Source organism: Calliopsis andreniformis, chromosome 3, assembly GCF_051401765.1.
Source record: "Calliopsis andreniformis isolate RMS-2024a chromosome 3, iyCalAndr_principal, whole genome shotgun sequence".
NCBI classification, from domain to species: domain Eukaryota; kingdom Metazoa; phylum Arthropoda; class Insecta; order Hymenoptera; family Andrenidae; genus Calliopsis; species Calliopsis andreniformis.
Genome location: NC_135064.1, coordinates 4216326 through 4243154, shown reverse-complemented (window position 1 = coordinate 4243154; position 26829 = coordinate 4216326). Strand labels below are relative to the sequence as shown.

General features: G+C 33.2%; 1 protein-coding gene across 1 annotated transcript in view; it reads right to left on the bottom strand.

The window, feature by feature from the left end:
* Positions 1-26829, bottom strand: part of Rap1 (RAS oncogene family member Rap1) — a 78815-nt gene that overhangs the window by 15758 nt on the left and 36228 nt on the right. Inside the window, exon 2 of the mRNA XM_076375683.1 lies at positions 21719-21826. The gene's annotated coding sequence lies outside the window, so the exon portion shown is untranslated. The remainder of the gene's footprint in view (positions 1-21718; positions 21827-26829) is intronic.

Sequence of the window (26829 nt, the reverse complement as noted above, 5' to 3'; positions counted from 1 at the left end):
TAATTGAATCCATGCATTTTTTAGTGAAAAATGGCGAGAAAAGTCAGATCTTTTACATGAAAATGTAAACTGTACTTATTTTGGACTTTTAGCTAAGCAATTATTTTGAGTCCATTTCTTTGTTGAAATGTGAAAAATGAAAAGTAGATAAAGTAGAATAAGTCTTAGATGAACACTATTGTTTTATGTTCCACCATGAGCATGTAGGTGTATGTATGTTTCTATTTAGTAAACTGATTTATCAAATCGTGACAGGGATATAAAACTATAATTTCAGTCTAATAAAACTTATACCACTACGAATGTCACATAGTTCAATTGAATTTGCAGTTGAGAGACAAATGTACAAATTACCCGTCAGAAAATATAGGTAAATATATAGAATTTGTAAATCGTAAATCAAATCGTTATATTCCTTATTATTAAAAATAAAATTCTTGTCTAAAATCCTAAAATATACCAAATTAATATAAAAAGGTATTTATTCACTCGAAATTTCAATCCTTTGTAAGCAATCATATCGTCTGATAAACTCGGATAATCGAGATTGTACTATAACTTGACTTCCTGAATTTTAAAAGTAGAAACTGTCCAAAGAAAATTCAAGATGCGGCTGTAGGAAAATATCATAGTATTACGAGAGGAAATTTCACCCCAGAGTTTGTATTATATAGAGCAGGGGGATTACTCAGAATAGACTTGAGCGTGTATAAAAATATGAATGTTAAACTTTCTTTCCATCACAATGCCTTACTACAGATAAAACTGGAAAGAAAAGAATCGTGTCCCAAAATACCTACAGCATATCATTTGTATTTTAAACCCAAATATAAATAAAAACAAACACGGAAAATACAAATAAGAACCATCTCGTATAAAAGATTTCTGAAAAAGTAAAAGAAATTAGAAAAAAAATCGATGCAGCGAGTCTTTAGAGAAGATTGTCTCTAAAAAAAGTCTTGAACCGTGGGAACAGAGACCTACTTCGAGCGCTCCTTCCATGAAAACACTATTTTTAAAGAGATTGCTCCTTCACAGTCACGTGAATTTGTTTTTGAAAAAAGGAAGAAAGAATGAAAAGATGTTGGAAGACCCGAGGCTAATAAAAAATTCTTCTCTTTATGCTTCTTCTTATTTTACTGAATTTTAAATACCAACAAATTCCTTAATTGTAGAAATATTTCTTCTGGTTAAAACAAAAAGAAGAAAGTATATTATATAACATCTACCATATGGTAAGTATAACTCCCAATAAACCTTCTCGAAGCTTTATAAATAAATCCTGAATAATAAATACACTATTCATATAATGCCTTTTTGTTGTGGATATGACACCTTTTTATGTTACGCAATTTGTAATATACAGTTGTATAACAAATACAGCCTTGAATACTTTAAGGGGTGCTAGGGGACATAAATTACAGCACAAAATGTCCTACTACGTAATGTCCAATTTGCTTTCATTTTGCAATAATAATACCTTAAAGTGAACATACCTCTACGTTAAACTAATAGTAAAAAGAATTAATTTTACAGATGCATTGAAGGACAGGAATAAAGTAAAAAAGTCTTAATTCATTTTGTTGTATCTCTCACAGATTCACTTTCATGAAACTTTAAAAATCCGCAATCCATTTTGTACAACCACCTCGGATTTGGATAAAAATTAAAGAAGAGAAGTTGATAAAAATTAAAGTGTAAGACATGCAACAAAATGTATTAATACTTTTACTATTTCTGTCCTTCAATGTATCTGTGAAATTATTTTTTTTTATTGTTAGTTTAGCATATAGGTATGTTAACTACAAGGCATTATAGCAAATTGAAGACAGATCAGGAACTATGTCGTAGAATATTTTTTGCTCAAACTTCAACCTCCTGCTACTCCCTTAAAATATTCAAGATAAATATAAGTAAAAATTAAGTCAAAATTTACAACCCCTGCTACTGCAATATATTTCTAGTGATCTATATGTAGACCAAATCGAACGAAATAGTCTCGAGCTTACGCAGAAGACGCGTTATACAACAGGGAGGGTTGTATTAGATGGTGCAGTGAGGGACGATGCTTGCCAAACGACTTTGAGCGGTCAATTGAGCTAGTCCTTTCTCACAAAATAACGTTATTGGAACGAAAGCTTCGTGAACAGACACAGAGATCATGCAAATCAACCCAGAAAGCTTAAACAAAATACAGTATTGTCTATATATAGTCTAACAAAATTCTCTGTGCACTGTCACTGACAGTTTTTTGATAACGTCAAAGTGGGAGGTCATCAACGTTATGTGCTGGAATTGATTTTAAAAACGTGCTATATGTTATAAACTCGCTAGTGAGCAGTGAACCTATTTCGAGAAAATACTGTAGCCACAAGCTTGCGCAGAAGACGAGGTACACAATAATGGGAGTGGCCAGATAGATCAAACGACGTAGTGGGGGTTACACTCGCTAAATGACCTTGAGCGGTTATTTGCTCTCGTTCTCTTTGGAGAGCGCTACTCTGTCAAATGCTTTCTGAACAAACTCAAACTCAGATTAGTTATTTATTTATATACGGGAAACAAACCCATTACTTACTAATAAGAAAGATACACGCAAACGGAGCGTAGAAACATAGAAAAAAAAATGCTTGCAGACGAAAAATATGAGTAAACAATAAAAGACAATGAAATTAATATGTACATGCACTTAAAATAGCTTATAGATATCTAGCGCTCTTAAAGAAATGTATAGATAATATCTACAATAATTGTTTATGACCATACAATTAATAATATCCACAATAAATATCCACGAGGGAGAAATTTACGAGCAAACCGAAAAGACCTTGACAGAGCGTATGTTATAGTTCCAGATTATAGACTCTGGTTATTGAGTTTGGACCACATGTAGACATTATTTTCTCCTAACTATAATTATAAGTTATGAGATGAGTAGGGAGACTGTCAATGGTCGTTAGAAAAGCGAGGCAAATTCGAAGGAGCGTTCCTAGCGGTTAACTGTCGAACTATACGCACAATAGAAAGAGATCGTCCATGAAAAATAGAGAAATGTGTGTACGAAATTGTTTAAAAAGTCCCCACCATAATTTATCTTCCACTCGTACACATGTTTCTTTATTTTCACGTGCGGTTTCTTTTTAATATGCGTACAGTTCGACAATTAATCACTAGGAACGTCTCTATCGAATCTGCTTCGTTTTTCTAACAACACTTGTTCAAATTAGTCAAGTTACTAGAATTCAAGCAGCTTGAATGTAAGTGATTTGAAGGAACTTGACCAATGTGAACCTGTTATTTTACTTGACTTGAAACATCTCTTCAAGTTTTTATTTTGTCTAGGCGCGTTCAGATCAGTCATGTTAGTTGAATTCAAGTGATTTGGGGTAGTTTGACCAATGTGAACGTGTTATATTACTTGACTTGAAATATTTTTTCAAACTTCAGATGAAGTTGATGTCCTTTCAACTTTTCCTTGCCTTGAAATACACGTTAATTGATGATATACCATGACGAATGCCGTGCCAGACAGGACAAACTTCAAGTAAATCGACAAACGTATGAACGTCAAAGAAGCTGTCAAAGAAGCTGTCAAAATAGCATGTCTCATTTGGAAAATGCATAACCAAATAACCAGCATGCACCACCTCTTTCGAGGTCATTTTTGTTATTTTTGTATCACCGCTTAAATTCAAGTTACATTAAAATACAAATCACTTGAATTCAAGTAATTTGATTGTGTGAACAGAAACTTGACATCAAGCTACTTCAATCCAAGTGACTTGAATTCAAGTAACCCGACTACCCTGAGCGAAGCATACTCATCTGCGTTATTACTTGCCTTTGAAGCACTCAATCCTTAGTACTAATGTACACGAGCGATATTTTGACGCACGATTTTGTTGCAATCATAATATTTTTCTTTGTTTTCCGAATTACAATCAAGGAAAACATATACAATCGCAACGAAATCGTGTGTCAGAACATCGCTCGTGTGCATCGAGTCTAACAAAAAGTACAATGAAAACTCTTGGACGCATTCAGATATTCCCTAGGGAATTTCCTATTGTCTCTTACCTTTTCCTTGTTTAAATATATGTTAAATGAATAGATTAACAAAATAAAATACACTTATCCTATTTAGTCTTGAAAAAAATCTTCAAGAGGTTAAAGAGAAATTTATTATGAATTATATAAAACATAACTAAAATAATATCTTCTTTCGTTGTGGATTAAATACTAGACTTCTGTTATGAATGATTTCATGAACCAAAAATTAATATAGCGAATCAACGAAACATTTTGAATGAAAAAGTCATTTTAAATTTAAGAAACTGTGAATTCTATAAAGGTGAACACTTCACTGAAATCGAGAATACACTGGAAGGTTAAGCTAAGCTATTATCTGCTAACAACGGAGCTTTCCAAAGTGATAATTTCCCATTTTGCTGAAATATGACAGGTTTGTAGAGTAACTGAAAATATTCTACACGTATTTCTTTATATCCACGTTACGAAAGTGAAAATCGCTCCTAAACCTGAAATTCGAAATCTTACTTTACCAAATATTTCGAAAGCTATTTTATGTAGAAAAACGCTTTAAATTATGCATTTTGATTCTACATTTTTAAACGCTCAATCCATCTGTGTAAAGGGCTTTTGAAAATCTTAAACAATCTTTTTACAACATTATGTATATTGTTATGACATAGTACTGTTGACCAAAACACAAAATACGGATATTTTGGAATTTTGAATCTTTACGTTGCAAAGGAAATAATTGTGTTTATAGTTTGTCCGCATTTTGTGTAAAACTGTTCTGGAACGAATAATTTGAGGAAAATTAGCTTTCGAGAAAACAAAGCAAACCTTAGCTTAACCTTCGGTGAAAACAGTTCCATATATAGAGTGATCAGTTTATCTGGAAACCCTCCGAGTGTGGGCAGCATTTATTGTAATTGCTGTTAGCATTGTAAGTGCTGCCAACACTCGGAGGGTTTCCAGATAAACTGATCACCCTGTACATATGCACATACGTTATATTGAAGCAAAGATTTTTAAACTTAGCATAGCATAGCTTAGTTTGCCAGTGGACTCCCAGGTTAATACAGAAACATGTAACAATCCTAATTCAATAGCGAAGGTACAAGTATAGGTCGACTCAATAAACAATACCTGCTCCAAAACAGTGAAACGAAGCAAAAATCTAGAACAGAGAGTATTCTAGCGTCTCAGTCTCCCAATATCAGCAGAAAATGAAGACACACAACTTAGAAACCCGCAATAGGTAGTAGAATCGATTTCCAAATTTCATTCCATTGTTGCAGCGACGAAGGAGCTCCGACCCGTGAGTTTTCGTCATCGGCGAGGTCAATCGGAGGCTAATTAGATCAGGGCAGGGCATATCACAGCATATCAGCAACAAGTCGACGGGCCTTCGTGACACGGATCGAAGGCCCCCGACTGGCCAGCGTCCAAAAAACTTTTCCCGAGCCGAAAGGAAGGGGGAAATATATCGGTATCCGCATACGTCCGCAGAGGGAGAGAAGGCTCGGTGGGTGACCCAGTTATGGCGGCGAAGGGAGCTCGGCCTGCCGCCCTTCCTCGTCTTTTCCCGGCCGAATTTCCCCGTGGCTCCGCCCGCGGGAGTTGAAACATTCAGAATTCGACGCGCACACAGAGACACACAAATCACCCCCCGTCCTCGCGATCGAACCAACCACGGAGCATATAAATACGCGCTACGAGCTTTTTTTCGCATTATCGGCGCACGTTTCTGATGTAGACTAGAGCGTGAACGGTGGAAAAATGGAGCGCGATCGAAGCTCGCCTGGCAGTGGCGAATAGATGGGGGTAGGATTCGAGGGATGAACCTAATGGACGAGAGATCCTTGGTCTTTAAACTAAGCACTAACTTTAGCTCCTCTGAGTCCTTAACTATGTCATTCCAGTTTTTCAGTGACACCTTTGTAATAGATCATTTAAGACTGCTTAAGTAGTATGCCGTAATCGGAGTAACATTGGCATATCGTGTACCTAAATAGTAGTGTTTAATAGATGAAATCATACAAATTTGAGACAATATTAACACTCAAATTTGCTTTTTTTCCTTGTGTTTTCATTTATTAATTTTTTAAGTTTACTCTAATGCTCACTAAATAGTTTACTAATGAACTGAAAGATATGAAATGTCTAGCTTTATCAGTGGTTAACCTTTTATTCGTTTATTTACATCTTAATTAGCAAAATTGAATTATTCTCTAGCGTCTATCTACTTTCTTTAGTTTCATAATAGCCTATTCTCCAACTCCAATAAAGACACGTCATACACAAAAATTCAAATTTTTGAATCACTAAATTTTCAAATCTGTAAAACTTCAAATTTTTAAGTTCTTAAGTATTCAAATATTTAAATCTACAAATTTTCTGTACTTCAGATCTTTAAAAATATAAAAACCTAATATTGAAATTCATAAATCTTTCAACATTTAAATCTTCAAAAATTAGACGTAACCACATTAGAAACTATGCCAATGTTAAATAATTAGTAATGTTCTCCCAAATTATAGTATGCTAACTATCTGTTATTAATTATTAACACTATGAGTATTTCACAAATTATTGCATGGAAGCAGGAATTATAAGCTCCACCAGGGATCTTAGCATATTTGGTTCAGGGTAGCTATTAAGAGGGAATTTAACTCTTAAGTGATATAGTGCTAATATTATAACATAATACAATAGGTTCACTATGCTTTTATTAGAAAATATTAATAGTAACGTCATCAATGTTCCCTTCGTCAATTATTTTTTGTATGTCATCCACGACTACTTTTCATATCAAACATTAAAATTTGAGTTAGTATACGGTGACTCATACATTTGCTCAAAAGGTGTTATAAAATTGAAATATTTGTATTCTAGAAGTATTTTATTTTCAAGGGAACTGAATAAAGTCTGTCTATGGCATAATTGAAAAAAGCTGAATTCAGACCTAGTTCTATTGATCAGAACAATATTTTGGGTAGGGCAGTTTTGATGAAGAATATGTTCTCTTCCTTCTTTCTTTCCAAATCTTAATATATGCATACGTAACTAATGTAACACAGTATTTAGATTCATGGAAACTGCATATATTTTACATGTATTAATATAAATAGTATATTCAATATTTTTAGAAGAGGAGGTCAGATGAACCAGTAGTTTATGTGTTTTTCTGCAGAACTAATCAGATCTACTGACTACTTCTGAGCTCCCAACAGTACTTTATTTAGTATACTTTTTGTATATTTTTGTACTTTTTTAGTATAGTTTTTGCAGACTGCATGAACGACAGGGTTGTAAAAGCTAATAAAGCTATCACGAATATACTTACTAAATAGCTACATCAAAAACAGGCTAAACGTGTTGTACGTTATCTAATATTAAATAAACTACGCTAAGTTTTTTTTTTCGCTACTGCTAAACAATATTATATTATTCTGTTTTCTCGATTCTTTAATCGTGTATAAAAGTGCTGTAATATAGATACGCAGCTGTATGTTTATTTTCTTTTTGTAACTCAAAAGAAAAATAGTACTTGGTTAACAACGAAACTGTGTTCACTAGTGATCCTTTTTTAACGTTCTTCATAATTTTTCATGTTCAAGCTTTTTATGAAACACGTTTCTACTAATGGAAAAGAGAACCTTGATCTTTAAATTACTTTAAGGGGATATTCTACCTCAGATTTGTCAGACAAATGGAAGTCTCTTTTTCTGTTTTTCCAATATATTGTCAGACGCTCGAATTACTAATAAATTACAAGTACTAATGCTTATCTATGTTTGTTGTACTTTTAGGCGTACCTGAATTATACAACGCATTGTCACAACATTGTTGACATTACAGGCTAAAGCAAAGCAAATTTATCAATTCAATCATGTATTAATGTGCTAATGAAATGAACAGATCATCCCATTCTAGCAATTGGCAATATGTTAACACGCAAACTGTCACTGATTAATATATCTCTATTTTATTGGTTTTAAGTGGCTAATTCATATTATAATAAAATTACTTCTTTGATTCACTTATAAGAAACAGTAACTTTAACTGTATAAACCGTACCAGGAATTAGGAAAAGAAGCCACAAAGGAAAAACGAAAAAAGGTAAGTGAAAATGGTTACTTTGTAACAAACATTAAAGAAAAATTATTGATATGTTGCACTTGTACTCATTTGCCACCAACTAAATTTTTCACGATCAATTTTTTGTGAGAAAAATAAAAAGAAATATAAAATATATTTACTGTAAGGTCATGTTCGTGTAAACGTATTTATTATGAATACCAATAGTTAAAATTACAACTATATTGTAATAATATTCATCGTTATCTACGATAGTTTCGACAATACCACCTGTGTTGTGTGCGTAAATTGGTATTTATATTGCAGCATATGAGATAATAAATCACTTGCATCCCTCTTCCATTAACTTATTCTAATAATTTGCTTAGCAGCTAATCTTTCTGGCCTTTAAATGATACCTTTACGAAACAGGGAATTACTTACATTATTCACAACATATATTTTTAACGATTTAACCAACTATTTCTGTTCTTAACTCAAAAATTTCAAAAATGTCACTTGCATTCCTTGGGGTTTAATAGCCTCATATATTAGTAGAGCTAATAGTGAATATTGCAGTAAGTACATTACAAACGGAAGCCATTATTATTTGGCAGCTCGTTTGTTAATTAAATTCATTCTTCACAGTTATTATTCCAATTCTCAACATTTTGTGCACTGAAACGTATCTACTTTTTTTATCAGCTATCTTCCATACCGAAGTGATGAAAACGGTCCTTAAAGTTGAGAAATTGAAACCTTTTTGAAACAGGAAAAAATAAATGTACTCCTCTGCAGAAATTTTAAAATAATTTCTTTTCAACGCTATATTAGAAATTAAGATTTTTTATTTCTTGCAAACTGTCAACCAATTTTTACGTAAACTATAATTCGAAGTCGAAAATATGGGAATTTTGGATGTTAGATTTCTGGTCTTGCAATAATATTCAATAATTATTTACATATATACTTGCAGGACATTTTGCAGAAGATATTAAATACTTTCATCAGGGTTTGTGTTATAAATACCTACTATTCGAGTTAGTTTTGTTATTATATTCGTTATTATATTAATGTCACTTTACTAGATATACCTATCTACTATTGCTCTTCTATTTTACCAAATGTATGTATGTAACTCAGTACTATAATAATAAACTTAAAAATAAAAGTATAAATATTAAAACACTAAATTACAGATACAACCAATGCCACAAATTATTTGTGCAGATACTGAAAAATATTTTTTTGCAAAGCAACTGATTAATTAAAAATATCTAAATATTTATGGAACTCATATGGTATACTATTAGCAGAGCTCTTGTGCCTCTTAATGGAAGTTAATAGAAAAAAACTGTTCGAGTTATACAGGTTTACATATTAAAATATTCTTTTAGTAGTTTCAATAAAAAAGTTTCATCTTTTTCTTAATAATTTTTATAAAATGTACAGTTATTTTCCCCAATCTCAGTCATTTTGCAACTTTAACCAGGTCAATATACTATATGAAAATTCGGTGTGACCAGTCATGTTTTTGGTGAAATTGAAACTATGAACAATAGTTCGACGGGCAATTAACGAACGGCCTCTCCTTCGGCTATTCTCGAAACCAATTAACGGTTCATTGATTCGGGAACCGTGGGCATTATGAGCTCCTAAAGCTCTGATGAGGAGCTTCGATACTCTTCATGTTGAAGCTGCCATTATTGCAGTAAAAAATCGAACACGCAACAAAAAATCACCAATGTACCACGAAATTCGCTAGAGAAACTATTGTTGAGAGTGGATGAATTTTAATCTGGAAGGTACCATGAGACATGGGGAATATTTTTTAAATTTGTTACAAAGGGTACCTACTATACGCATAACTCATTGTTATTACTCATCAAAACCACCCAATTCGCTATTTGATTGTCCACTGTCTGGCTACTAATAATATTTCAATATTCAATATTTTTATTGAACTAAATAGTCTTTTTTGTGTTTTGATTGACGTATATTCAATGCTGCCTTACTAAAAGTATTCAAAATGCTCCCTGGTTCCTATGTATGTGTGTCTTCTTATTTGTGCTGTCATTACCTTATGTCCAACATACATATACGGGTGACCATCCTAAAAAATAATGTAGCATAATATATGCAGCACCGCGTTCAACACTTAGCCACTAGAAGAATTATCAAACTCACTCACACACATACTTCTTGAAAGTGGTCATTTAGTCGTTCGTTTCTACGAATATGCCCTATGACCTCACTTATTTCCGTCTGCTATACAGGGTGTTCGACAACAAGTGTCAACAATTTTAAAGGGTGATTCTATATATTAAAATAGGACAAAAATCAAGAATGACAAAATTGCTTTTGGGTCTTCATTTCAGACTTACTGATTCTTGAAGAAACGTTTAAAATCGAGAGAAATGTGACTTAGGAGTTATTCTACTGTCGGCGTGCATTAGGCCACCTGCAGCGAAGTCAGTAGACGAAGTTCCAAGTCAGATACATTTCACGTGTATTTTAGATGTTTTCTCAGCAATTAATAATTGGGGAACGAAGTCTGAGAAGCAATTTCGTCTTACGAGGAGAGGTTGCAATCTGAACAAGCGCTTTCTGGATGAGACACGAGTCAAGATGTAGAGGTTAATAAGTATAAACAAACTGTAGAACATTAGCCATATCTGGTCAGCCATTTTTATAAAAGAATTACTCTAAACATTTGGACGTCAATGTTGCTTACTCGTACTCCGGAGGTCGCTAGTTTGAATCCCGGTTGATCAAAGAATACTTTTCTTTTACTCTTTTTAAGTGGAGGAACAAAATTACAAAATTAAAAATAGTAAAAGAAAAATATTCTTTGATGAATCAGGATTCGAACCGACGACCTTCGAATTACGAGTCCATGGCGTTGACCTCTAAATGTTTAATCATTTTTATAGAAATAGCTGACCATAAACGACTAATATTCTACAGTTTATCTATGTTTATTGGTCTCTACATCTTAATTCATGTCTCATACAAAAAGCGCTCGTCCAGATCGTGACCTCTCCTTGTTACTTTAGCATATAGAATTACCCCATAAAATTTCTGATACCTGTCGTCGAACACTCTGTGTAGGTAGCTTTATTGACAAGTTTACTAGCAGACTCAGAACGGAATACTCTCTCTCCATTTCTCCTAGCATCATTTGTACATCTTTAGCTATCGTGTATAAATATATTAAAAACTGATTGCTATAATTATGACTTTTAAGAACAGCACTTTTCATACAATTTGGGCAAAAAGTCTGCAAGATGTATAGGTTCACGGTTGAAAATAATAAACACGCGCACAAATACGATGTTAAAACAAATCACGAATTGATTAATATTTCTCAGACAGACGATATTATGTATACACTTTTCCAAGATCTCAATTTTTACGTTTTATGTGTATATCAGTAAATATGTACAGTCGAACTTCTTTAACTCAAAAATCTGTATAAGACGAAATTTTGCTCATTCCCTTCCGCTCCGCTGTGAAAACCTCTATAAATCGAGAGAAAACTTACTTTAACTCGAATTATTTACCACATATTTAGGTATATTTTTTACCGAAGTTTACCTTTATAAGTCAAACTTTTATCGTTGCTGCCTCTATAATTCAAACTTATGGACTGTGACCTAATTCGTCAAACAAATAAATTCCGGAAAACAAGATGACACAGGTCGTGACCCTACCCCTCCATCTATGCATATCCATGTAAGTTGATTATCATTAATCGAACACATTATTCACATCATCGCCTTAAATTCTCGCCATCGTGACTATGTTGAACAAAATTCAGAGTAAAATGAGTAAAATGAATTCTAAGAAAAAACCTAAGACACTAACATTTTCTAAGTTAAAATTGAATTTTTCTTGTTTAAGTTATTACAATCAGCAAATTATTAATTTTAGTACAAACCCTCTGTAAATTGAATTTTCGTATGTTAAACATCCCTTACTCGAAAACTTTTTAGCTCTTTTAGCTAATCTTTATCTTTATAATCTTTAGCTAATTTTAGCTCTTCTCTTAACATTCGGGTTACCAAGGTTCAACTGTATTTTTTTAATCATAATGGAAAATCCTTAAATTTCAACAGTTAGGTACCTACAACTTTTAATCATGAAACTGTTCCTTCATCTGAGTCTGGTTAGATACGACACCACCATTCGTTTTCCTGTTGAGAATGATTTTATTTTTGATTTCTGAGTAGACATTATTAGGTGTCTTTACCCTATTTCAAGAGAGTAAAGCACACAGGAACAGATTTGAGTCAACTGCAGCGAGACCTTCCATCGATTTGGTCAGATTCAAACGATCAAGGTCCCTTCTTTGGACATTTCCAGTGACTCGAAGACATTTTTACGAGTGTGGAGATGTTGGCACACGTCCCGAACGTTTCTCGACCTCCCGCGACTCCTTTTCAGCACCGAACGAACCAAAAATAAATCGGACGAATCGCGAAAAGAACGATGATCGAGATTAAAGACAACGTTAAAGGATTTTAGTCTTGGTTCGACGACTTTGCTCGCATCTGAGAACATCTGTTGGCTATATTTATGTCGAATTCAGAGGTTTTGCCGTTTTTTCGTTCTTGGTTGCGAGATGCTTGGGCCGACAGCGAATAATCGATAAAACGACGACCTCATTGTGATTCTCTGCATTGTATCTATTTATTGAGGATATTGTTTATGGGATTATAGAATTCAATCGTATATTTATATTCTTGCGAATATTTGTCGAATATTTCCATTCTGCCAGTATTCATTACTTTTTCATTGTCCGAATTTACATTAATAACATTCTATTTTGAAATATTCGGTTTAAAACCGATGTGCAACGCTAACCCAATAAATATTTTCTTTCCTGACATTTTTCGAATGTTCTATACTTTAAAAGTAGATTTTTTAATAAAGATGGTATTGACAATTTAATAGAAAGATGAAACAAAAATATTATATTCCAAAACGCAGTAATCCATAATTATTAAACTGAATTATTATTAAAAACTATTTTTCGCTAAATTACATGTTAAAAACCAATGTCTTGAACAAAAATTTTCCATCGGAAATTGTACTTTTTATTTGTCAAGCTACTCTATTTTTCTTGCCTCTGTAATATTTATTTTGTAATTTTATTTGTAATGTTTGTAATTTTATTTTCTATTTAGTTATATTTGCAAAAGCATTTATTTATTCATTTTGTAACAATTACTTGCTTTATAATCAGTTACTTTATGTATTTATCTTTTTGTTTAATTAATTTTGACATGTACAGCCCAACAAAAACGCAAAGTAGGTTAATCTTTTACTACAGTTAAAATACTCAAAATGCACACAAGTGGTTGGTTGGACCATAAAAAGTAGAAACAAAAGAGAAAGTTCATTGTCCTATGCATGTTAAATTCGTTTATAGTGAGAAAAAATTCCAGCAGTGATAAAATACATATTGAAAAAAGTGGAGATAATATGTAAGTACTTATATAATCTCAAACAGCCATTTAATTGCATTTTGACTATAGCAGCGACAAAACTTTAAAAGTAACTAGACAAAACAGAAACTCTTACATTTTTCAAGTATCACTTAACCCATTGGTTGCCAACTAAAATTCTGCAATTTCATTGGTATTGCCATTTCGGTATGGCGTGTTACTTGTTGAGAGAAGACAAAATGGTAGAAGTTTTAAAGTTTACAACTACAAAATGGTTGAATATTCAAAACATATTTTCCAGGCAAAATATATTTTCCGTGATCCTCTACCACTGTCTATTCAATTAGTCTATAATTTTAAACTACCCTTCATATTTAATTTTCAACCACGTCGATTAAAAACAAAAAGACAGTACTTCCTTCTCATAAATTTGTTGCCATTTCTCTTATTTCTTAAAAATACCTTTTCATCTTCCTTTATTTTCACATTTGATAAGACAGAAACAGAAATCAATTGTCAACATAGAAATTGACCTGGGAAACATATTTCCTATTTTCCTCAAACTCGTTACCTGTACCAAATCCTCGAGCGTCTAGCGAGTAAATGCTTTATAGTGCGACAAAGAAGAGTGGTCGTTGTTCGTCACTGAAAATTACATAGTAATCTGGGAATCGAAGGCACAAGACTCTTTTGGGGCGAAGACATGCACCGTGCACAACGACACGACGCAGAAATCATTCGGAGATGAAAAATGGACGGCGAGAGCTCTCCTCGCGGCTCTTAGCGAGTACACCGAGCCCCTGTGACACAGTTTCGCACAATAGAGCGGTCTACTGCTTTTACCGAGCTACCAACGGCATTCTTTTCGTCATTCTTAAAGGCTGGTGTTCATTTTTAATCGTCGCGCTCTCCAACTGGACAACAATCCTCGATATTCCCCGACGCGTTGACTTTACACCGCATTCTTCAGAGCTGATCAACATTGAGAGGCAGTTGTTCAGAGTTCGAGTGGAAACCGCAGTTCAACGCTGTCGAAAAAGGTGCAGAAGTGAAATACAGGGTTTTCGTCTTCGCCATAGGTAAAAGTTAACCCTTTGTAGATCGAAGTCCTAAAACTCTTTCAGAAGTTGCCGTGCATCTACAGCTGTGTCTTTATTAGCAAACAAATGAAGAACATTGTTTGCTAACAATGTTCGCTCGTTAGTCAAATTTAATTTAATTTCTTATAGTGCGTTTAGACCAAGCCAGCGACTGCTCGTTCTTCTCCCATTTTCGGCAAAACCAAAGTTATTATGAATGAAAAAAGTCGACGAATGAATGAAAGAATGCTCGTGTCACTCGAATTTTGCTAAAGTGAAGAAAAACGAATATTGGCACCATTAGGAATCGTTTGTTCACGTACCTCTTCATATATTGTTTTCAAAAGTTCTTAAAAAGGAGGTTCGTAAAAGATCAAGTAATGGTTATAAAAAGTTTGTAAACTGTTGCAAAACATTGTGAACTGTTTGCTAGTGGAGACACTTTAACAAATACGGTAGGTACTTTAATATCCAACGAAGCAAACATTAAGCACTATCCCAGCAAGCTCAAGGGACAAACAATTATGGGTGTAAAAAAGATTAAAGGAAGAATATCAAACTTTGATTAAGTCGAGATTTCTAGATATCATGGAGATGCTATGAGCAAGGATTTACTCTGAAGGATGGCCTAAACCCGAGGTAACCTTATCATTGGACCATGAAAGGAACGAAAAACGAAAGCAAAAGAAACAGCAACCTTTGTAGTTAACATCACGCATTTCAACGGGCAAAGTTGTTGTTTCTAACAGGAAATTTTATAATTACTATTTTATATCAATGAAACAATAAACATTGGATTAACAAGACTTTCCTGATAAAAATAGGCTTAAGCACAGCTTAATATAGCTTAATAAAAAATTCACTATAGTGTTTTCGTATGACAGTCGTCAATTTTAGAAGGAATGTAGAAAAGGATGAATTAATTTCTTCCAATTAGATATACTTTTCATTGCGATATCACTCAAAATAATTCGCTTGAGGTTTGTCGTGTTTGAACTGATTTTTGCTAGCAAAGTCTTGCCAACCTAATAAGAATCTTCTCGTTGACACAAAATAGAAATTACAAAGAGTTTATTAGCCATAACTGGCTCGTCATCTGACCCAGTATACTTCGAATTGGCGAGGGGGTTGTCTAGTGCAAAGTGCAAGTGACCTGAACGATCCTTCAGTTGGTGTTCGCCCGCGACTGTTCGATACGATTGTTGAGTAATCACGGCGTTCGCGAACTGTCATCCACCTAATTAAATTTAGGTGTCTGAATAAAATAACAAGGATGGACCTCGGATGAATGAAGTAAATCGATGAATTATAAGTTGACGCTCCGAATGCCGAGCTGTGTTTTCAAGAGTTTACAATGCTCCGAAACGATGAGCGATTTTCTCTAATTGATCTTGTACGAACGTTGGATCGATTCTGGCTTCTCGCGTGTTCGAAGATAGTCATCCTCTGTCGCGACGTTGGAATTGTTTTTGTCCACGATTGGTCAGTGTCCCGAGGAAGAAGAACGCCTTCAGATTTTCACCCTTCGAATGGTGGTGGAAATTCCCCCCTCAGAACAGCTGACTCACGTGGGCCCGCTTGACCGCAATCAACTCGACAGTCTCCCAACGGAAGGGGCCTTTTTATTGCTCTATTGTTCCTAGCGTATACGTATAAGACTATATAGAACGTCGGAACTGTGTGCTGAAGATAAGATTGAAGGATAGAAATATATGAGAAACAGATAGCTCCATCTCTTTTATGTTCGTTTGAACGCCATGCGCATGTGTTATGAAAGCATGGAAATTTATGAGAAGTATTCAGGGTGTTACCTCTAACGCTACCTCTAATGCTATCTCTAAAATATGTATGTGGAAACCAACGAAGACTAACGAAGGAACCGAAATAACAAACTAACAATTGCTTCAAGCAACATTCCGTGTTTACATTCAGTAATCTCTTTAGTGTCAAATAATGTTTACACTGTCTTAAAGTTAAATACGACGAAAAGCTAAACATTTCACATTTCAACTACCGCAAATCGAGAAATATGTTAGTTAGTAAAAATATATAATATGTGGTCTGAATTCGTCTCTATGTCTTCTACAATATGATTAAAAAAAATGTATTCCTATTTATAAAACCCAAGGTGACCTTGATTTCATCATGAAAACGAACTGTTTTCGAGATTTTTTACTGATATCTATTGTACACCTCATACCTTGTAACTTTTGTTCTAAATTTTGTTTGTCAAGTGGCTGCAAATGGGTGAAACATCATGAGTTGCGTTAGAGGTAACACCCTGTATAGCTCCATCTCTTTTACGTTCTCTGGAGCGTAATGCGCATGCATCAGAAAGGTGACGAGAAGAGACAGAGATATGTATCTGTACTTTGATGTTGACTTCATTAGTCCCCTATTGGAAGTACACCCAATGTCCCATATAGTCTTATACATGTATAATCGCGGCAGGAACCACCTTAAGAGATTTTCGGGCCTGGTGCGGGACGAGCTCGAATGGCAACCAAATGTTAGGAAAATCCAAATGACAATCGGCCTCCAGACCTCTGGTCATAGCTCTTGTGCCACGACGGAACAGTTGGATACTAAGATTACAGTAAAACATAAATGAAGACTTAAACAGTGAAATAATAGTAGTTTACTGAAAAAAGTAAAACTATCAAGAGGATGCTTCAGGCTTCAATCTTGTTGTACTTGGGATAATCAAGGTCTTACTGTACTTTCGGGAATCTAATCCAACCCTGAGAAAGATTTTTAAATGGAGATCCAATTCAGAATCAAGTGGCCCGACCTGACCCGATATTATTAGGTTCCTATACACCCCTACTCCCACTTTCACGTGACTTTCCCATTAGGCCCCATGGACAAGTGGGACCTGGATTAGCCACATTATTGTATATATTTTCTTATACGAAATTACCAAGATGACTTTGTCACAAAGATCGATGGTCCAGCATTTAATACTTAAAATATTTTCTTCCTCCACCTTTAGTTAATCATCCTGTATATAAAATTTGCAACTGTTTATGCTTACTGTGTTTAGTGCTTATGTTAATGAAGAGTGGAGGAGAAACGTGGAACGACGTGGAAACATTGTTTCAGACACTCCAAGACGCAATTGGCCGCACTGCAGCGCTTTTCCCAAGGTAAAACGGAATTAATTCGAGGCCCCCTCGCGCTCTTCGCGAGGCGAGAACTCACTCGAACTTCTAACGAACCAGAATTAATGACAGAACTATATCGACTTTTCGCGACTTCGACGTATCCTTTCACGAGCCTGCTAAACCTTACACGGTCCTAGAGAACATCGATGCTCCTCCCGCCGTGTTTCGCCCCTTTTAATAGCGTCGACACCGTATTCCCGTTAGCTTTTAGCGCAGACGAGCTCTATACTCGTAAAAAAGAAAAAGAGTGAATGTGGAGGCAGAAGAACACTAGAAAAGAAAATCGTGCGATTTTGGTCGAGAGAGGTAAAGCATTTTGAGAAAAAGTAATTACAATTTTACGTAGCAATCAGGATCCGAGGATTGAAGCAAATGGAGAGTCTGGAAATTTGAAAGTGAAGAAACCATTCGAAAACTTGGATAAGTTTGGTGTATACCCAGCTCAAATGAATCTGGCTGCATCGATGAATCGATGCATCGAAAAGTTAAGTGTCAAGTGCTTTGCACACAAATTTCCAAAATTCAACATATGAAAGTAATTATTTTAGGCTGTGAACGGCTGGCTATCTTATAATGGCTATCTTACTAACAGCGTAACTATGCAAAATGGTAATGTATTTACATGCACCTAGGTAAGTTTGTTATGCTAATTTTGAACAGTGTACTGGGATTTGTTGTAGACATCTATTTAGTATATCATTAGCATGTGATGTAAATTAGAATATATATTAGTACCTAAATAATAAGTTAGTAGCTCAAAACTGATGTTAAGGTAAGTTGGAACAAAGATAGTAAAAATGTGTAATTATGTAATTAAATTGTCATATACGATGTATGCAGCTTCCGTATATTGCAAAATAGCATACAAAATTCGCTGCGAATGTACTAGCAAGTTATATTCCACAGAAAAAATATATACTATATAAAATAAGATGTAATAAAATGTAAACAAAATATGTTTATACACATACTGATACATTCAATTTTTTAGGTTGGATATAGAAGTATCTTTAGTATCATCTTCTACTACAGATTTTCTTTCGGAGATTATTTAAAAATTACTTTTATAGATATTCATATATTCCATGTATTAAACAAACACCTAAAAAGTATCGTATATAAAATATTCAATAAATTCATTAAATAATTATTTAGAAAAATAATACTCTAAAAATTAAAATCACAAACTGATGTGCGCATATTTTATCTGATATAAAAGAAACACATTCAGATTTTCCGTCTTGTCCGTGGAAAAAATGAAATCCATTGATTTCTCTGAACTCGTAATGAAAAGGTATAGATGCATGAAATCCAGCAGTACCTACAAGAGTTCAACAAATTGAATTTTGAGAAACAGAAGATTGAAGTCATGCAATTTTTTCAAAAGGCTCACATTTCTTTGTGAAGCATATTTTTCCTAGTAACTTTGTGTCGCGGCAAAAAATGATAGCCATATTTCCGAGCAAAGATTACTTCCGTGGGGGCTTACAGAGCGCAATCTATTTCAGCGACACAGAAAAAAAAGGAGAAAGAAAAATGTTGGATCAGCTGAGCGAATAAGTTGCTCTCTGGCTGTAATGCGAATGGTAATTCGAGTTCCGCAGCATGATAGAAATTGCTCCCAGGATTAAGTGATTTCTTCCGAGCTTAAGAGACTTGCAGACTTTCTTTTGATACATGGATGGAAGTGTTCGATGAAATAGATATTATTGATATAGTTGATAAAACTATATCGATAGGTGGATTTTGTTAACAAATTTCGTGCTGAGTAATTTTTATTTCAGATTTTCAACCTTGTCTATGTATGATTTCATCATTCTACTGTCTTTTACGAAACTATAATTACAACGGAGAACTGTGATCTACTATAACTACAACTCTAGTAATTATAAAATAATTAAACTATAGAAAAAACAGTAATTCTAAATGAACTTTCATAGATCACTAATATGCACTATCAATTCATTATCAATCCTGTAATACCAATATGCAAATATACTTAATTGATTTTGAATTATTAGTCCTTATTGCCAGCAGTGAAATAGTGACTTTGACAAAGCCTCTCAGTTATACTGTATATATTAGTATTTAACATCGATGTTAATTAATTCAATTGATTTTAATAAAATTGAACTAATGATTAGATTTAATGTACAAATATATTTGAACATTTAATTATGTTGACTATTTGCAAATAAGTTCTGATACAACTTTTGTCGAGATCAACATAAATTCAAGTTGTAATATCAGTAAATAATACGTTTGTCATATTAAAAATTAGGCTAAGTATGGGAGAGATGCAGCACTTTTTGAGAAACTGACATTGTCCTCGAAGTTCGTAACGAACTTTTAGGTAGATAGTTAATAGGACATTTTGTGCTATTATTTTCACTGAAATAAATTGAAGTTTCGGTACATACCATTTTTAAACAAATGAAAATTCAAATTGTCTTTATCTCATTTCCGACAGAGATGCCCTATTTCGAAAAATTTCTAGTTTGGCATTTAAACTCCTTAATTGAAAAATGAGTAAAAACAAAGTAATTGCAATTTCGTCTGGGAAATATTTTTCCTTTTGTAAAATATTTTCTGGAAACATGGAACGTAAACTTTTCGTATTTCTTTTTTTACCAACAAACTATACAATTTTTCGCTGCCACTATTCGTGCAGGTATATATTTATATGTCGACAGTTTCTACATTTTTAAGGGGAAAAACATTGAAATCAAAAGCAGTATGTACGAAATATCTTAGGACTTCTCTAACAGATTGACTCGAAATTTTACAGCGTCATGGTATGTCATTATAGCTCGTAGTCCATGAAAGAAACAAAAATGGAAAAAAAATATTAAATACCTATTCTAAAGTTTAAAGTATCGCTGTCTTTTTAATTATTCATTTTATTTCCTTTTATGCTATTATCTGTAATAATCAAATACATCTAATTTAAGAATCTTTTTACTTTGTTGTATTTCTAATGAACAGAATGGCTAGAACTACAGTAGCCATTAAAAGCTTTAATTTTGAATATTATCCTCTAAAAAATGATTGAATATTACTGAAATACAAAGTATAAACCTAAATATTGACAGGAGGAAAAACAGAAACCTAATAAGCACAATCTATAGGAAAAGAATTCCTTTAATAGGTGTTATTTCGATTGAAGCCCTAATAACATCATTGAAGAGTTTCTCCTCAAACAGTATTAAGGCCTTCTACGATAAAATTAATTTCACGTGACATTCTAAAGAACTCATTTCCAATGTTCACAAATCTGTTTATGGATATCTCTTAATATTTCTCATTAAAATATGCATATCATTTTTATCAAAATATGCATTAAAACCACTGCCTGCTAATATACATAGAACTTTATTATCTAATCATTTTAAATCCTTAAAAGTATTTTATGAAAAAAAAACTACACAAAACTGTTTTACAGCTTGTGGAAATAGTTACCTACCCAACAATGAGTCAAATTAATCAGAATTTCTAAAGGAGTCGAAGGAAACAAATTTAGCAATATAACAATAACTTTCTTTAACGAATAAAATAATTGGTGAGTAGTATGTGTGTTTTAAACTAGTTTACACTAATTAAACTTGTTATATTTGGTATGAAATTAAATTATTGTTTATAATAAACCCACACTTGCCCCTCTGCAATAACTACTTACGTATACATATCATGATACTGCTCCTACACTACATTGATATGCTGAGACTGCAATTAAAATTCAATGCTTTACAACTTCAATTTACTACGATTTCGATTTTTAGATATTGCAACTTGATGCAACTTTGTGCAGTTGCAATTTGTTTAAATCGCGATTCGTTGTGAGATGAAGTCTCTCCCAAATACACCTCATAACGCAGACGATTCAGATGAGTCGCTAAAAATTTAAGGGAGAACTCACCCTCAAGGAAAACGTTATCGATGAACCACTAAAGGAGTATTCGAGTCGAGTACCGCCACCACTCAACCTTTGCACCCTCTTTTCGTTAATCCACGCAACGCCACTTCTCTGAAAGAAAGATTACAAACACATGATAGAATTTGGCGATACAATTTTTTAGTTAAGAATATTATATTTAAATGAAAAGTGTTATTTAAATAAAGAGAATCGAAGATATATTGATTCGTAGAACTGCGATACGAGTAGAGCAATTATTGTACAATTACTACACTTTGCATACGTTCCAGACATGTTTGCGGAAGCAGATCACTGACGAGCAAATGTTTGCATAATCGAGATTTTATTTGATGTTCATATTCCTCTCGTTTGATAAAATTTTCGTTTTTATTCGTATTTTCCAACAATTTTTACAATTAAACTTCGTGATAAAGAGTAATGTTACATATGACGATATTAATTGGAAAGGATTGCTTAAACTAACTACCCTTATGTTACGAAAACTCAAAGAATTCAATATATTTTATTATTTAAATACTAATATTATAAATACCTCGAAATAATTCATATCGCGGAGGCATATCTGAAATACTTTAGAATCTCAAATACGTTTTTTGGTATTTGAATATCTTGATAAATAGTATGTATTAACTACCACATCAAGTGTTATACATTATAATGTGAGGTAGTCTCATACTTCTGTTCAGTGATTTTCATACTCATGGTCTCAAAGATTTCAATTGCATACCATTATACCTATCTTAACTATACTAATATCTCAGATATAGTAACATGAAAAAATATTCTATACCCTAAATACTTAATGTAGCTGTAGAAGGGAATTAAAAAAACTAGTACTCATATAACCGTATACTCTCTATTCGTCGACGGTCCAAGAGGGAATGTCTGCGCTTCGTCGTCGCACTCGATTCCTTTGTTCTGTTCAACGTTAGACGCACTTCTCGAAAAACCGTCGTCTGAGACGAACCAACCTTCAGCCGAAAGCAAGAACAGACATGCATCACACAATGCTGCCCTTACATTAAATACCTTGATTTTTTATTCAGTTACATGATTTATTCATGTACGAAATGTCAAAAAGAAGTACCTATGAAAAAGTACCTATGTGTACAAATGCCTAACAACTTTTAATATGCCAATACCTTAACATTATGACAATATTATTACCGATATACGAATACGCATCTCAGATACCAAAAATATTTCAAAATCATAAGATAGATATCAAATATTCTAATATGTGGCTACATAAATACGTAAATATATGTATCACATATTTGCATTACACACATCCTATTATCAGGGCTACTAGTCTCACTGATGTGTCACTTAATAATCCCAGAAGGACAAACCAAATTTGTTAGCTTTGGATCGCTGTTTCTGAACTAACTTTTTCAGAACCTGATTGCTCTTCTACAGGTAGTCTTCTTGATGAATTCTGACTTCTGATTGCTTCAATGTTTCATTAAATCTCTGAAGCCTCATTACTTCTTAAACTGACCACTGGTTGGTTAGTTTCGTTAATAATTATTAACCAATCAGTGGTTCAGAGGTCATCGCCTCCTTTCTTTCTGCTCGCCCTTTGATGCGCTTTTCTTGATTAAGGCGGGGACCGACACCTACGTCCTCAGAGGACACAGACGGAAGTATAACACCAATGGCAATTTCCTCAAGGTGAGATACCGATTTTTCACGTGTCTAAGACCGACACTCTAACTTACCCTTTGGAAATCCCGCGATTTATGACATGCCTTTGTTGCTGAGAAGGAGAAACGAAGGAACTAGATTATCTTTTATAATCTTTAATTTTTTTCACTTAAACGTGTTTTAAAGGAGTAAAAAAAGTCCAATCAGCATAAATACAAAGGTCAATCCTTTCGACAAAAAATCGTCTTTTAATATCTCTAAGAATATTCGATAACGTGAAAGAAATTTCCCGCGACGCATTGAATGTAGAGATGTCAATTGATTCAGAAATAAGTCCAAAGTTATTAATACAAGATTATTAGACTAGCATCAAGTAGGATTAGTTCATAAATAAATACAAATTTAGCATAAACCTTTTTTGTTACAGTAAATGTCCGATATGACTTCCTATTGTTGCAATGCAAAGGTCACATTTACTAGGCTCACTACTTCGCTCACAACTACGGCCAATACTAAATGAAAACTGAAAATTTATACTACATTTGAAGCTATGAAGCAATCTTTGTTGGTGCTAGTTTAGTAATCTTATTTTGACAACCTAAAAGATACTTCTGAATCAATTCTTCTATTTACATTCAATGCATTATGGAAAAACTCATTCGCGGTATCAAATATACATAGATAATAAAAGTCAATTTTTCGTCGAAAGGATTGTCTTTAGGACCTATGTTGATTGGACATTTTTTAATCCTCTCGCTGAATACTGAGTCCTTAAAGTCTTGATACTTTTTCTTTTTAACACCCTATATAATACTTAAAACATCCCGATACCTATTCAAATATATGATGCCTGAATGTCTCAGAAACTCTAGAATTTTAATATTACAGCACCGTTTTTTATGATACCCTAAATATAGGTATCCAAGTTTCATCATTTAAAATATCCAAATACATAGTACAGTTGAAAATGATTGAATTTTTTTCTAATTCTATTGCTCAGATTTCACGATCTGAGAAACAGTATCATTTATTCACTGATGCATTATCTAATATCACACGCATGAATGACTAATAGTATCACGTTGTACAGATACTTCCTAAAGATAAAAGAGAAATATTTTCCTTACGTCGTTTTACTTTTTAAATTCAAAGTCATCCCATCCTAGGTATACCTCATATATTCCACTACCTTTGTGTTTTAAATACTCCGATACGCCAATAGCCCAATAGTTCGGTCATCTGAAATACGTCAATATCTCGATGACCCGATATCCCAAGCATTTCAATACCCCATTATTCGAGCAAATTCGTACCAGAAACTAAATATAAAGGAAATAGTATATGCAGCTAAAAATGCAATGCAGTTCAACTGAAAACTCATTATTGTGCCTTTCCAAATACCCACGTTAACCATCGGAACAGTAATAAAAATAAATACGTACATCTAAAAAATAGCATCGAGAGCTACGTTTAGACATCTTCTGTAATTGCAATTCATTCTGTAATAGACACCTGTCTTCTGTTTGAATCTATATACAGGGTGTTCCAAAGCTGACGGTATAAGCGGAAAGATGGAGTGATTCTTCGTTAAAAATATAAGTTGAAAATATAGAATGCCATTTTTCCACATCCTACTTCGTTTTTTGAGAAAATCGAATTTGAAGAGTGCACAAGGTAAGGGAAATATTCGCGATCTGACCACTGACTTTCTCTACTGTAAGCTACAAATATTATCCTCTTCTCGTTCACCCCTGAAATGCTTAAAACTGTATGTTGGTCTTCGGCTAAAATTCGAAGTCGATTTTTTCAAAAACGAAGTATGACAGCAAAACACTTTATATTCTATATTTTCGACTTTGTTTATCATGTAAAATCACCAATTTTCTGTTTGTATCAGTTTGGGACACCTTGTATATTTACAATGTTTCCATGATACAATCTTCACAACTAACTGATAAGTTTCTAACGAAGGATAGATTGTAGATAAATTATTCACGTATTAACAGTATTCTCAAGAAACAAATTCATTCATTGCAACAATGATACGACTAAAAATTTATGATTTCCAGAAAAATATCATAATTTCGTTATTTAAAGCAAGAATCATTTTATCACGTTTTATGGTCATAACATAAAAATGATACATTTTTTAGTTATGTCATTACTGAAGCAAATGCACCATATGAGTAACACTGTATTGCAAGAAACACTTGTTTGCTTTAGATACTATACTTCCAAGTTAAAATGTATAGATACAGGGTGAACCACGAAACGTGATCAGATGTTGTACACTTTCCAGAGCTAAGAAAGAACTCAGCGGTCATTTCATTTTGAACATTGTTTCAATTAAGATAAATGATATTTTTTTAATATTTCTTTGATTTAGATGAAGAAAAAACATTTGTTATGATGCTTGCCGAATTCGTTTCAGTAACCTCTAAAAGATGGATGTAAAAAAAATTATAGGTTTGCCTAAAAAACTGAAAGTGACTTTGAAAACTCTGGAAATAAGGGTTGACAAAAAATTTGATACAATCATCTTAACACGCTCTTTGAAACATGTTATATTAGTCAAAAAAATGTTCCAATTGGACCAGCATCACAGTAATCTAATCTACGTTTCGTAGACCACCCTACATAATAAGAATCTTATAAGAAAAATACTGTAAAAGTGTTACTCGAGTACACGAACCAAAAATGCAATTTTAGTAACAATAAAAAATTATATTAATTCATTCTGTTACACTAGAAGGAAAATTGTAATAATCGTTGGAAGTACTCACTTCTATTTACAAGTATCTACTTTATCATAAAGTAGAATTTTAATAAGAATTACAAACTAATTCAAAACTTTTGACAGATATTTATAAATCTACAGATAACTCTTACCAAAGACAACAATAAGAAAAAAAGATTGAGTTTGTTGTAACCAAATACACGCAAGCTTATACTCAAAAAGATATGTGGGACATATATTTTTCACTTGTTTAGTGCGTAGATTCAGTGCCTGGAGTATTGACATGTATTTCTAACACTCTGTACAACAATTTTTTATTCTATATGTATCCTATACGCTAATATATGAAACCACATTTTAGTAAAAGTGTAAACATTGCTTGCAAATAAATGAATTAAAAAAATTGATAATAAACCCCATCTAAAAATTAAATTGTAGGATAAATTCACAATGACCAACATTATAAAAAGTAAATCAAGTAATCCCACTTTAGGTCAATAACGCAAGTCATTCGTAACGAAGGGATTAATTCCTGCAATGTACACATTGTACACTACTACCTAATTTTATTACAGCCTCCTATTAAAACTACTGAAACAGAAATAGGCTTTAAAAATTCATTATAAAAATGATAGATTAGGACAAATTTATAACGATTTCCGTAGGAATCGTATCGCGCTCAAGTGTGTACGTTCAGACCGGATAACAA